Source organism: Ranitomeya imitator, chromosome 5 (assembly GCF_032444005.1).
Source record: "Ranitomeya imitator isolate aRanImi1 chromosome 5, aRanImi1.pri, whole genome shotgun sequence".
Taxonomy (NCBI): Eukaryota; Metazoa; Chordata; class Amphibia; order Anura; family Dendrobatidae; genus Ranitomeya; species Ranitomeya imitator.
In genome coordinates this window covers 257908472-257923127 of record NC_091286.1, presented here as the reverse complement: position 1 = coordinate 257923127, position 14656 = coordinate 257908472, and positions in this window count along the sequence as shown.

Below are 14656 nucleotides of genomic sequence, written 5' to 3'. Positions count from 1 at the left end.
GATTTACAGTTTTCAGGAGCACCTCCAGGACCCCGAAGCAAGGAGAAGACCACGTTTCACGGAGCTGGTAGAAAGCCGTGCGCACCACTGTACTAGACTGTTGGGGGCCCCCCAGGACAGGATCTGAGTCCCCAACATCACCGTGAGTTTGTTCCTGTTTTGTACACATGTCAGGGCCTAGTGTAGGCTTCAATAGTCAGTACACGGGAGCCGTGTGGCCTGCTTAGTAGAGGCCAGGGAGGTTATACATAGAGTAGCATCATTATTTGTTTATTGCTTGCATTTGCTTGTGTGGCATATATTGAATCTGTAACAGTTGGAGCACCGTGCTATGTTACGGACAAGCTAAAGAATATAACTCTTGTAAATTATCTTTTGCCATTGCATACCCCTGTTTGCATCTTCCTCATCCACTTCATTGCCTTCCAATAAATCTACCCTTTGTTGTTTGCACCTCATCTTGTGTACGGTAGTCTTCCTGCACCGTGGTGGTCCCCTGGCCATCGCTTCAAATGAATGAAACCTGGAAGTACAAAGTTTGTCTTCTTCGCTTCTTTCAAATCTTATGAATAGACTTTAATAGTCAAGTGTCACGGATTGGGCCCAGATTTGTTTCTAAAATGGATGTGTGTATGAACGAATAAAACTCTATGGGTATATTTGTTATATGAGGAAAAAGAGGACACTACTTGGACGTGTCACATGGATGGATGATTGTAGCCTATTTAATGAGGGAGGTAATATTGTTAAATTAAATAGAATATATCACACTGATTAATAAGATATCCAATTGATAGAACATTTCTACGTAGTGTTATGTAAAATAATAAAAATGTATTTTATATTGTTATCATTAATGCAACTATTTTCCATGCTAGCAATAACCTCAGTTACAGAAGATATCTGGGACGGAATCGTTATAGAAGAAGGTGACGTGTTACTGATCCATGTGGCACTGTCGTCTGACTTGAAGAGACAAAGACATATTTAAAAGGTGCTTGAATGATAAAAGACATGGACTACATGTTGTCACATTCTGCAGATGACTGGGAGACTTGTCATGGGTTATCTGTAGGTCGTATTGAGGTGAGAAGGGAAGCCGGGGGTCAAGTATGTGCACATGGCACAAATATACAAACACTGTGCTGACAAGACAAAGACAAGAGCACTTAATAGTTTCACTACAAAGGTCTCTGCTGGTGCTGGTAGTTCACGCACGCCTTTATATAGAAAATATGGGAAATTTAACACTTTTAGGCATTGATTGGCTGTAAATTCAGGAATGGAGAGCTGCACTTTAAACTCAATTCAGGAATATATTTTTTCGGACATTTTGTTTGTTGTAAGAAGAATAAAGGTTACATGAGAAGCTGTAAAATTGTGTGTAATTCTCAGAGGTTAGATAAACCACAGAGCATCTCATCTTTACATTGTTTAACCATTTAATGACCTTTAATGCCTTTTTAAAGGCACTCCTTTAGGGTTCATGCATGGAAAATCATACAACCAAAGGTCAGCTATCCAGATGTCAGAGAAAATGCCATAAAATAATCAGTTTTGCAATGTTTTCTTGCAAAGTATTCATAAAATAGTGAAAGCAAAATAAATATTGAAAAAGCTCTATTACTCAATTAATCTAATAGTCTAAAAGTTAAAGGTAAAATGTTAATGCTCAATAAAATTCAGTTTAGTCATTAAGGCCCAAAAAGCACTACTGTTTAAAGTTGAGAATTACTTACCGAAAAAAAATTCTTAAAACTAATTTAAAAAATACAATCAAAACACTGACAAAACTATAAATTGTGATAGGGTAGACAACAATGTACCTATCAATGTAGAATGCATACTGTTTAGGCTAGGTTCACATTGCGTTAGTGCAATCCGTTTAGCGGATACGCTAATGGATTGCGCTATCGCAATGTCCAAAAAGGGATTGCGTTTGGCAATCCCGCTAGTGCAGATGCCAGATCTGCGCTAGCGAAGAACGTACCCTGAACGCTGCAAGCAGCGTTCGAGGTCCGTCCGAAAATAACGGCAGATCGCTGACGCATGCCAAAAATGGCATACGTTAGCAATGCATTAGCGATCCATTAGCACATTGCAGTCAATGGGTGCGCTAACGGATCCGTTACATAGCGTTAATTGCGCCAATTTCGCCATGTAACGGGTTCCGTTAGCGGACACCCACTAACGCAATGTGAACCTAGCCTTAGATCAGACATCCTTATCTAGACTGGATACAAATGTAGCAGCCTTTGACTGCAAGTAAGTGTTCTCAATTGCCATCAAACAAATATTTAGAAAACCATAAAGTATAATACAAATGTATTCATACAGTAAGTTTAAATTGTATAAAAACCGTAAACTTTTTAAAAGAAATCTGTCATCACAAAATGACTGTCCAAACCAAGTACAGGCCCTCGGTGCAACCTTGAGGTGGCCAAACAGGTCAGTGTACTCTCTCATTATACATGTTTGAATCTCTCTCTGCACTCCACTTTTTTGTTTTATAGCTCTGGATTTAAAGGAGTGAGAGAAGGGTGAAGATAAATGGAAAACAAGTAGTTGAGGAGGTGCGAAGAACTGTTTGGCCACGCAAAGGGTGCACTGAGCATCTCTACATGGTTTGAACTGTGATTTTATGCTGACAAAATTTCTTTAAGGCTGGAGTAACCCGAGAGTAGATTCCCTTATGCTAGAGAATTGGATTGAATATGTAAATGACACTTGGTTCAAACTCTTAGGGTACCGTCACACAGTGGCACTTTGATCGCTAGGACGGCACGATCCGTGACGTTCCAGCGATATCGTTATGATCCCGCTGTGTCTGACACGCTACTGCGATCAGGGACCCCGCTGAGAATCGTACATCGTAGCAGATCGTCTGAAACTTTCTTTCGTCGCTGGATCTCCCGCTGACATCGCTGAATCGGCATGTGTGATGCCGATTCAGCGATGTCTTCACTGGTAACCAGGGTAAACATCGGGTTACTAAGCACAGGGCCGCGCTTAGTAACCCGATGTTTACCCTGATTACCAGCGTAAACTTTAAAAAAACAAACACTACATACTTACCTTCAGCTGTCTGTCCCCGGCGCTGTGCTTCTCTGCACTCCTCCAGCATCCTGTGTCAGCGCCGGCAAGCCAGAAAGCACAGCGGTGACGTCACCGCTCTGCTTTCCGGCTGACTGGCGCTGACAGTGCAGAGGAAAGCAGAGCGCCGGAGGACAGACAGCTGAAGGTAAGTATGTAGTGTTTGTTTTTTTAACGTTTACGCTGGTAACCAGGGTAAACATCGGGTTACTAAGCGCGGCCCTGTGCTTAGTAACCCAATGTTTACCCTGGTTACAGGGGACCTCGGGATCGTTGGTCGCTGGAGAGCTGTCTGTGTGACAGCTCTCCAGCGACCAAACAGCGACGCTGCAGCGATCGACATCGTTGTCGGTATCGCTGCAGCGTCACTTAGTGTGACGGTACCCTTAGCTTATTGTAATCTGATTCTCTCAGATAAGAGAACTGTAGCATTCCTGAGGAGAAGAGGGAGAACAAGACTTCTCCATCTTCTCCATTGTGTGAGTCCGTTTTCCACACACCAATAGACTTGAATAAATAAGTGCAATCTGCTTTATGCAGCAACTCACAGCATGCTGCAATTTGTTTTTGAAAATAAAAACCACTAATCAGCACTTAGTTATCCCGTAGAGTAACATTGGTCGAGTGCTATCCAATAAAATATTGGATAGCACTCGTCCATTTTATATGCTTGTATGAGCGAGTCCTGAACCAAAGGAACAGGTAATCTGTTATGTTTTGTTTCCTAGAGGTTTACTCCTCAGGGATTTTCTTCTTTTCCTGAGTCAGGTATAAAGCTAAGAACTTCAGGCACACAATGAATCTGAGCATTTTCTATAGGTTGCCTCAAAAGCTGTGCTAATAAATTTGATCATAATTGAATTATTCTCACATTTTACAAAAATTCGCATTCGACATTTTTCTAAACCGTAAAGGGTGATCAAAACGTTAAAAAAATTCTCAGTAATTAGCACTGTAGCCTTGCAATCCTGACTCAAATCCCATCCAAGGACAACACGTGCAAGGAGTTTGTATGTTCTCAAGTGGGATTCCTTCGGGTACTTCGGTTGACTCCCCCACACTCCAAAGACATACTGATAGGGAATCTGGATTGTGAGCCCCAGTCAGGATAGCAATGATAATATCTGTAAAGCACTGGGGAATAAATGGAGCTCTAGAAATGAGTAAAATAATAATAAAAAAATACTTGTACTCACATTACCGCTCACCTCTCCAGCCCGTCCACTGCTTACCACCACTCATCCGGTCCTTTAGCATTTTTTGATCCTTGCCCCAAGCTTCTCACACTAACCTGAGACTTCCAGCTCTGAGTAGGTCTGAGACAGTTTTGTGCATGCACGTGCAAGGTCACAGCGCATGGCATGAAGTCATGAACTTTCACATGTATATGCAGAACCCTCTTGTGCCTCATCAGAGCAAGAAGTCCAGGCTCAGTGTACGAGGCCCGGGATTTCAGCACTCGTGGTGTGGATCAGAATATATGAAGCAGACCAGACAGTAAGAAGCTGAACAACTGGAGAGGCAAGCGGTAAGGTGAGTATACAGTAAGTATTTGTATTCTGCTTTTTTACACCTTACATTTATTATGCTCTGGGGTAAGAGTATAAAAATAAAATAATAGAGAATAATAAGGGATAATAAATTGAGCATAAGAGAAGAATAAGGAACAATAAATTTGAAAACAATAACTTCTTCGCAAATCTAATTTTCCAGGAAAATTCGTACAAAAAGGCGAATTTGAATTTTGCATGATCTGCTCATTTCTAATTCCCTCAGTTAAAATCTGCAGAAAAATAGAAGCATGGCGCAGGTTTTCAAATCCAAAGCAGAGTCAGTCTTGTGTGGATGTGAAAATGGAAATAATTTTGCCAATGCAATAAGAAAAAAATTGTAGCAAGAATTATCTTTTCTCCTCTACACATCTTATTTCTTATTTCTACTCCATCAAAAAAAACTATTGCTGAGGATTTTCACTCAAAATATAAAAATTACTTTCTCTGCACCGGTTACTTTGCCTTTGAGTAAGCAGACCCAACAGCAGCTTTTGGTCACTTTCTGAGAAACTTATACATAGAAATTGGATATAAAAAGCTGCAATTGTCAGTTCATTATATCACTTGTGGTATGGCGACTGGTCATTTGGTGAATGGGCGCTATGTATCACAGAGGTGGGTGGTCCTGTGATGGAAGCCTGAGCTTTTTTTTCTCAGCATATGTACTGCTGAGGGTTTACTATACATTGGGAAGACTTCCAGGTGACTCGGAGAGATAGGTGGGTCCAGTCACCTACATACTCCACCCAAGGGGGGGTGTCTCGAGACCCAAGATGGAGTCTGTGTGTTTGTGCTTGGGCGGCAGTGCTGGCTAGTGTGAGCCAGAGTGAGACGTTTTGGAAGGATGCCTCTGAGAGTAAGAGGCACCTGTGCGGACATCGCTGACAGTTATTGGACACTAATCTATATCAGGCATACCGGAGCCCAGTGAGGACCGTGGGTTCTATGAAGCCGAATGGCTGCCGGATGGTGCACGGGGTGCTGTATGCTACCAAGTTCCGGAAGAGAGGTTTATGCTGTGTACTAATAAACCAAATGGACATTTTAATCCTGAGTGTCCAGGTACATTCCTCAACAACTAGCCAAGTGAGTACTCCCCGACCACCGATGGTGGAGGCACGCCACACACTATAAATATCTAAATAATAGATGAGCAAATTGAACTTCACCTTAGTCCAATTTTTTTGGGAGTCTCTTCTGACAAATTCAGCAAAATAGCAACCATCCAGTATTAATTTTCATGGATTAAAGATAAGTATTTTTTTTAACTGTACTTGGCCCATCTCAACTGGTCCTCTGATTGGCTCTTCTGTTTGATTTCTTTATATTCCTTCCAGGCCCTTTTACTAGGCCCCACACCTTCAAGTGACCACATGTATTCATGACGAGCATTGTGCCTCATGTGAAGATGTGGGGCCTAATGATTAGGAAACCAAGCTGGAAGGAACATAGAAGACAGGAGGTGGAAAAGTCAATTGGAGGATTGGCGGTGGTAGAGGAATTGAGCTGAGGGCCGAGGAGAGGGGAGTATAATTTTTTTAACCTTTCCCTGAATTGAGCATACATACCCAAATCAAATTACTGGAATTTTGCTCAACTCTATTAAAGGGTACCTGTCACCATGTTTGACTGATATGAGATAACACCACCACCTTTAATGCCTGATATGCAGCATTCTATAATGTTGTATATCTGCCCCCAACCTGACCTCAAAAACATGAAAAAGACCCTTTATTATAATCAACTGCAGGGCAGTCCAGTCCGATGGTTGTCTCTGGTCCTGGTCTGGCGCCTCACTTTTTCTTGCATTGCCTTTCTCCTTCTTGCTTCCTGTGGATGACGCGCCCTTACGTCATCCACACAGTCTCCTCAGCATCACGCTCCTGTGCACAAGTAATTCTTTGTAATGACGAGGGTAGAGCAATGTACTGCAGTACTTTACACTGCCCTACCCAACTGGGGAGGCTGTGTGGATGACATAGGGATGCGTAATTCACATGAAGCAAGAAGGAGGATGGCATCAAAAGGAGAAAGAAAGCGCCAAATCAAGACCAGCGACACCCATTGGACCGGAAACACCCTGTAGGTTAGTATAATGAAAGGTATATTTCTTGCCTTGCAGGTCGGATTGAGGGCATATCAGGAATGAAAGGTGGTGGTGTTATCTTATGTTGGTCAAACCTGGTGACAGGTTCACTTTAAATACCATAATAATATAGTTCAGGACACAATTTCCTCTGCCCATTATCAGTCCCATTTCTACCAGACATACCCCAGTTATGAGCATATAGTATGGATAAAGAATAAATTATCTGCTTGACCTTACAAGCATTCACTTGGCTTTTTGAACCCTCTTTAACAACTGCACTACATGTTTTGCAAGAGTCACTTCTATCTTTGATTTCTTCATTTGTTCAGCACTCTGCAATCTGCATTCTTGCTTGTTCTTTGTCTCCTGCGCTTCCAGACTTTGACAGTGCCTATTTAATTTCATTACCAACTCTAATCTTATAATTCACGTTATCTTAGCAGCATTTAGGTATCATCATTGTCACTCAGCAGACTCTTGTTCTTACTACTGTGCTATGCTTTCTTGTAGTAGCCTGCATGCTGTATTCTGACAGTTTTCTTAGGGTTTGTGAGGTGTCTGCCTTTAACCTCTATAAAACACCGAAAGCAGCTGCTAACAATTTACGATGTGTATAGAAAAAATGAAAATAATGTATACGATTTCTCTTTTTCAATTAATGCATGACATAATTTACCTTTCAGGCCACGTGTACACATTGAGAATTTGGTGATATTTTACATCAAAACCAGGAGTGGGTGATAAATACAGAAGTGGTGACGTGTTTCTATTATACTTTTCCTCTGATTGTTCCACTCCTGGTTTTGGCTTACAAATACTGAGGTAAAAAACTCCCCAAATACTCAACGTGTGCATGTGGCCATACTGATCCTGAGTTACAAACAAATTATCTACTATATAATTGTCTAAGGGTCACTTCCGTCTGTCTTTCTGTCACGGATATTCATTGGTCGCGGCCTCTGTCTGTCATGGAAATCGAAGTCGCTGATTGGTCGCAGCAAAACAGCCACGACTAGAGTTGAGCGACCTTGACCTTTTTAGAGTCGAGCCGGGTTTCGCGAAACCCGACTATCTCAAAAGTCGGGTCGAGTGAAATCGGCCGATTATGACGTAAAGTCGGGATCGACCGAAACACGAAACCCAATGCAAGTCAATGGGGCAGCATAGTCGGCAGTGAGTGGGGGCCAGGAAAACACCTAGAGTGCCCATTTTAATGTCAAAACCATCCATTCTTCTTAATGAAGCTTGTCAAGCGTAATTTACCTTATAATAATTGGAAGGCATTTGAAATTGGGGGTCATTTGGCTAAAGTTGTGGTGGGTAGGGCTGGTTCAAGTAATTAGTGGGCCCAGGAAATCTGGACCACGTCACGGCAGTGGAGCAGGGAGAGGTAAGTATTTCAACTTTGCAAGTGCTGTGAACCTGAGCAAGCAGGGGGGGCCCACTCGTTGGCATTGGCACTGGCACAGGGCCCCTCAAAGTACAGCGGTGTGTTTGCACGGCGGGGGCGCCTCCCACCGGCAGCAACACTTTTGCGTACTATGAGAGGCCCTGTGCCAGTGACGTCGCCAACTAGTATTCCTCCCCCCACCTGATGAAGGAACCTGCACTTTCATCTGCACCTTCCTCTTTGTCCCCGTGTAAGGTGGTATGGTATGCGGGAAGAGCAACCTGACTTTCAGCAGGGTCACAATGTTGTTGTGTAGCGTGCACGGGGAATGTTGCGTTATGGGTCAATGTACCAGCAGACTCATCTATCACTGGCTGGGCAATGGGCAGGATGAGGAGGAAACACAGATATAGGCCCAAAGAATAAAGTTGGCTAAATGCAGTTCAAAATTGGTAACACAGGAATAACCAGGGGGCATTGCAGTGGAGGACAACTGGAATGAGAGGCTGACACAGAGAGTAGGCCCAAATCAGTAAGTAGTCGAAATGCAGTTCAAAATTGGCAACCGTAGTAAACAGGCGGTACAGCTTTGTTCAGTGGAGGAGAACAGCAAGGAGTGGCAGACACCGATAGTAGGCCCCAACCCAACTAGTAGGCCAAATGCAGTCTAACATTAACAACTACTTAACGAGCGCCTGAAAACGGAATTTCAGGACAGGAAACCAGGAGAACAGCAAGGAGCGGCAGACACTGTTAGTAGGCCCCAAACCAACTAGTACGCCAAATGCAGTTGTTCCATTTAACCACAATTTAACGAGAGCCTGAAGATAGAAGCTCAGGAAAGGCAACCTGGAGAACACCTTGGAGTGGAACACACCATCTCTCTCCACCCCATACCCATTTTGTAGGCCTAATGCAGTGTAGTTTTCTACAACTACTAAACGAGAGTCGGAAGACCGAAGCAATGGCAAGGAAACCTGGGGAACACCTTGGAGTGTAACACACCATCTCTCTCCACCCGATACCCATTTTGTAGGCCTAATGCAGTGTAGTTTTCTACAACTACTAAACGAGAGTCGGAAGACCGAAGCAATGGCAAGGAAACCTGGGGAACACCTTGGAGTGTAACACACCATCTCTCTCCACCCGATACCCATTTTGTAGGCCTAATGCAGTGTAGTTTTCTACAACTACTAAACGAGAGTCAGAAGACCGAAGCAATGGCAAGGAAACCTGGGGAACACCTTGGAGTGTAACACACCATCTCTCTCCACCCGATACCCATTTTGTAGGCCTAATGCAGTGTAGTTTTCTACAACTACTAAACGAGAGTCTGAAGACCGAAGCAATGGCAAGGAAACCTGGGGAACACCTTGGAGTGTAACACACCATCTCTCTCCACCCGATACCCATTTTGTAGGCCTAATGCAGTGTAGTTTTCTACAACTACTAAACGAGAGTCGGAAGACCGAAGCAATGGCAAGGAAACCTGGGGAACACCTTGGAGTGTAACACACCATCTCTCTCCACCCGATACCCATTTTGTAGGCCTAATGCAGTGTAGTTTTCTACAACTACTAAACGAGAGTCGGAAGACCGAAGCAATGGCAAGGAAACCTGGGGAACACCTTGGAGTGTAACACACCATCTCTCTCCACCCGATACCCATTTTGTAGGCCTAATGCAGTGTAGTTTTCTACAACTACTAAACGAGAGTCGGAAGACCGAAGCAATGGCAAGGAAACCTGGGGAACACCTTGGAGTGTAACACACCATCTCTCTCCACCCGATACCCAGTTTGTAGGCCTAATGCAGTGTAGTTTTCTACAACTACTAAACGAGAGTCGGAAGACCGAAGCAATGGCAAGGAAACCTGGGGAACACCTTGGAGTGTAACACACCATCTCTCTCCACCCCATACCCAATTTGTAGGCCTAATGCAGCCTACTTTCCGACAACTACTAAACGAGAGCATGAAGATCGAAGCTCAGGAAAGGCAACCTGGGGAACACCTTGGAGTGTAACACACCCTCTCTCTACACCACGGAAGGGCTGATTCTTAGGAAGGAAGGCTGTCGGAAAGAAGCAGGGCGCGTCCGAGGGTGATTATATTCTTATTAGGTATATACTCACCCTCGGACGCGCCCTGCTTCTTTATTTGTAATGAATGTTTATTTGCAATGTGGTTTTGACTTACTCTATTTTTTTGGTAAATAATGATTTTATTATTTTCATTGTTTTGCATCTTCTTGGCAATAATATAAAGAAGACGCGACAGGACAACACTCGGTGGATGCCATATCTGTGTTTTAAATTGAAAAAAACTTTCAGTTAACTACTTGCAGGAGAAAGTTATTGTAGCTGGTGGCCATTTTTAGTACTGTACCAGATTTTTGTTGTATGTGTTTGTTTTTAATGTTAAAATGTCTGCATTTGATATCTCTCCAGTATTTTCTTTTTTATAAGCAAAATACTTATTTTTATATTTTCTGATGTTGGTTCAAGGGGTACACGGGCAGCAGTAGACAGGTCAGTGGAGGCCTAGTGGAAGGAGGGACCGCAGACAGGCTTTGAAGGCCTAACATAATAAATTGGGCTGGCTGTAGGCAATTTAAAATTGGTTCCAGGGGAACACGGGCAGCAGTGGCCTGGTCAGTGTAGTAGTAGTGGAAAGAACGGGCCGCAGACAGGCTTCGAAGGCCTAACATAACAAAAATTGGGATGTAGGCAATTTACAATTGGTTCCAGGGGAACACGGACAGCAGTAGACAGGTCAGTGGAGGCCTAGTGGAAGGAGGGACCGTAGACAGGCTTCGAAGCCCTAACATAATAAATTGGGCTGGCTGTAGGCAATTTAAAATTGGTTCCAGGGGAACACGGGCGGCAGTAGACAGGTCAGTGGAGGCCTAGTGGAAGGAGGGACCGCAGACAGGCTTCGAAGCCCTAACATAATAAATTGGGCTGGCTGTAGGCAATTTAAAATTGGTTCCAGGGGAACACGGGCAGCAGTAGACAGGTCTGTGGAGGCCTAGTGGAAGGAGGGACCGCAGACAGGCTTCGAAGCCCTAACATAATAAATTGGGCTGGCTGTAGGCAATTTAAAATTGGTTCCAGGGGAACACGGGCAGCAGTAGACAGGTCAGTGGAGGCCTAGTGGAAGGAGGGACTGCAGACAGGCTTCGAAGCCCTAACATAATAAATTGGGCTGGCTGTAGGCAATTTAAAATTGGTTCCAGGGGAACACGGGCGGCAGTAGACAGGTCAGTGGAGGCCTAGTGGAAGGAGGGACCGCAGACAGGCTTCGAAGCCCTAACATAATAAATTGGGCTGGCTGTAGGCAATTTAAAATTGGTTCCAGGGGAACACGGGCAGCAGTGGCCTGGTCAGTGTAGTAGTAGTGGAAAGAACGGGCCGCAGACAGGCTTCGAAGGCCTAACATAACAAAAATTGGGATGTAGGCAATTTACAATTGGTTCCAGGGGAACACGGACAGCAGTAGACAGGTCAGTGGAGGCCTAGTGGAAGGAGGGACCGTAGACAGGCTTCGAAGCCCTAACATAATAAATTGGGCTGGCTGTAGGCAATTTAAAATTGGTTCCAGGGGAACACGGGCGGCAGTAGACAGGTCAGTGGAGGCCTAGTGGAAGGAGGGACCGCAGACAGGCTTCGAAGCCCTAACATAATAAATTGGGCTGGCTGTAGGCAATTTAAAATTGGTTCCAGGGGAACACGGGCAGCAGTAGACAGGTCTGTGGAGGCCTAGTGGAAGGAGGGACCGCAGACAGGCTTCGAAGCCCTAACATAATAAATTGGGCTGGCTGTAGGCAATTTAAAATTGGTTCCAGGGGAACACGGGCAGCAGTAGACAGGTCAGTGGAGGCCTAGTGGAAGGAGGGACTGCAGACAGGCTTCGAAGCCCTAACATAATAAATTGGGCTGGCTGTAGGCAATTTAAAATTGGTTCCAGGGGAACACGGGCGGCAGTAGACAGGTCAGTGGAGGCCTAGTGGAAGGAGGGACCGCAGACAGGCTTCGAAGCCCTAACATAATAAATTGGGCTGGCTGTAGGCAATTTAAAATTGGTTCCAGGGGAACACGGGCAGCAGTAGACAGGTCAGTGGAGGCCTAGTGGAAGGAGGGACCGCAGACAGGCTTCGAAGCCCTAACATAATAAATTGGGCTGGCTGTAGGCAATTTAAAATTGGTTCCAGGGGAACACGGGCAGCAGTAGACAGGTCAGTGGAGGCCTAGTGGAAGGAGGGACCGCAGACAGGCTTCGAAGCCCTAACATAATAAATTGGGCTGGCTGTAGGCAATTTAAAATTGGTTCCAGGGGAACACGGGCAGCAGTAGACAGGTCAGTGGAGGCCTAGTGGAAGGAGGGACCGCAGACAGGCTTCGAAGCCCTAACATAATAAATTGGGCTGGCTGTAGGCAATTTAAAATTGGTTCCAGGGGAACACGGGCGGCAGTAGCCAGGTCAGTGCAGCAGTAGTGGAAAGAACGGGCCGCAGACAGGCTTCGAAGGCCTAACATAACAAAAATTGGGCTGTAGGCAATTTAAAATTGGTTCCAGGGGAACAGGGGCGGCAGTAGACAGGTCAGTGGAGGCCTAGTGGAAGGAGGGACCGCAGACAGGCTTCGAAGCCCTAACATAATAAATTGGGCTGGCTGTAGGCAATTTAAAATTGGTTCCAGGGGAACACGGGCGGCAGTAGACAGGTCAGTGGAGGCCTAGTGGAAGGAGGGACCGCAGACAGGCTTCGAAGCCCTAACATAATAAATTGGGCTGGCTGTAGGCAATTTAAAATTGGTTCCAGGGGAACACGGGCAGCAGTAGACAGGTCAGTGGAGGCCTAGTGGAAGGAGGGACCGCAGACAGGCTTCGAAGGCCTAACATAAGAAAAATGTCAATACAATGGTATTGACAGTGCCAGGCATTGAAGGATGTAAGCGCATAGACTAAACATTGGTGGAGCTGTGAGAGAAAATTTTGCAAGTCGTAGAGCACTGTTTGACCTGGGGGGGACTGTCTTGTGGCCGGCGGTACAGGCCCAGGGCCCCTCATATTACAACGGTGTGTCTGACGTTGGGTGCGCACCACCACCGCCAGACACTTTATTGTACTATGAGGGACCTAGTGGCAGTGCCGTCGACCAAAAGCGGGCACACCCACCTCTTCAGACAAACAGTACTCTCACGGGTGCTGGCGCCAAGTGGCGATACCACGGCCCCGTGTGGGGAGTTTGGCCATTTAGGGAGGTGTTAACATGTCGGATGCTGGACAATCAGGTGCTGCAAATTACGAGATTGGAAAAGTCGTTCAGAATAGTCCACAGGCAAGACCTTTACATAGGAAAGCTAGGTGTCAGCCGGGCAAGGTGGGGAAAAGATTTCGAAATCCAGTTGTGGTTCATTTTAATGAAGGTTAGATCATCTACATTTTGGGTAGCCAGACGAGTCCTTTTTTCTGTTAGTATTGAACCTGCAGCACTGAATACTCTTTCTGATAGGACACTAGCTGCCGGGCAAGCAAGCTCCTGCAATGCATATTCTGCCAATTCTGGCCAGGTGTCTAATTTTGATGCCCAGTAATCAAATGGGAATGACGGTTGAGGGAGAACGTCGATAAGGGATGAAAAATAGTTAGTAACCATACTGGACAAATGTTGTCTCCTGTCACTTTGAATTGATGCTGCAGTACCTGTCCTGTCTGCGGTCATAGCAAAATCACTCCACAACCTGGTCAGAAAACCCCTCTGACCAACGCCACTTCTGATTTCTGCCCCTCTAACACCTCTGGTCTGTTGGCCCCTGCAGCTCGTGTTAGAACGATCACGGGCGCTGTGTGCAGGGAATGCCAGAAGCAAATGGTCAATAAGAGTTGATTGTTTGGTTGCTAATATTAGTTCCAAGTTCTCATGTGGCATTATATTTTGCAATTTGCCTTTATAGCGAGGATCAAGGAGGCAGGCCAACCAGTAATCGTCATCGTTCATCATTTTTGTTATGCGTGTGTCCCTTTGGAGGATACGTAAGGCATAATCCGCCATGTGGCCCAAAGTTCCAGTTCTCAAATCTGTGGTTGTGCTTGGTTGAGGGGCAGTTTCAGGCAAATCCACGTCACTTGTGTCCCTCCAAAAACCAGAACCCGGCCTTGCCGCGCCAACAATTTCCACTGGCCCCGGAAAAGCTTCCTCATTAAAAGTATAATCATCCCCATCATCCTCCTCGTCCTCCTCCTCCTGTTCGCCCGCTACCTCGTCCTGTACACTGCCCTGGCCAGACAATGGCTGACTGTCATCAAGGCTTTCCTCTTCCTCAGCTGCAGACGCCTGATCCTTTATGTGCGTCAAACTTTGCATCAGCAGACGCATTAGGGGGATGCTCATGCTTATTATGGCGTTGTCTGCACTAACCAGCCGTGTGCATTCCTCAAAACACTGAAGGACTTGACACATGTCTTGAATCTTCGACCACTGCACACCTGACAACTCCATGTCTGCCATCCTACTGCCTGCCCGTGTATGT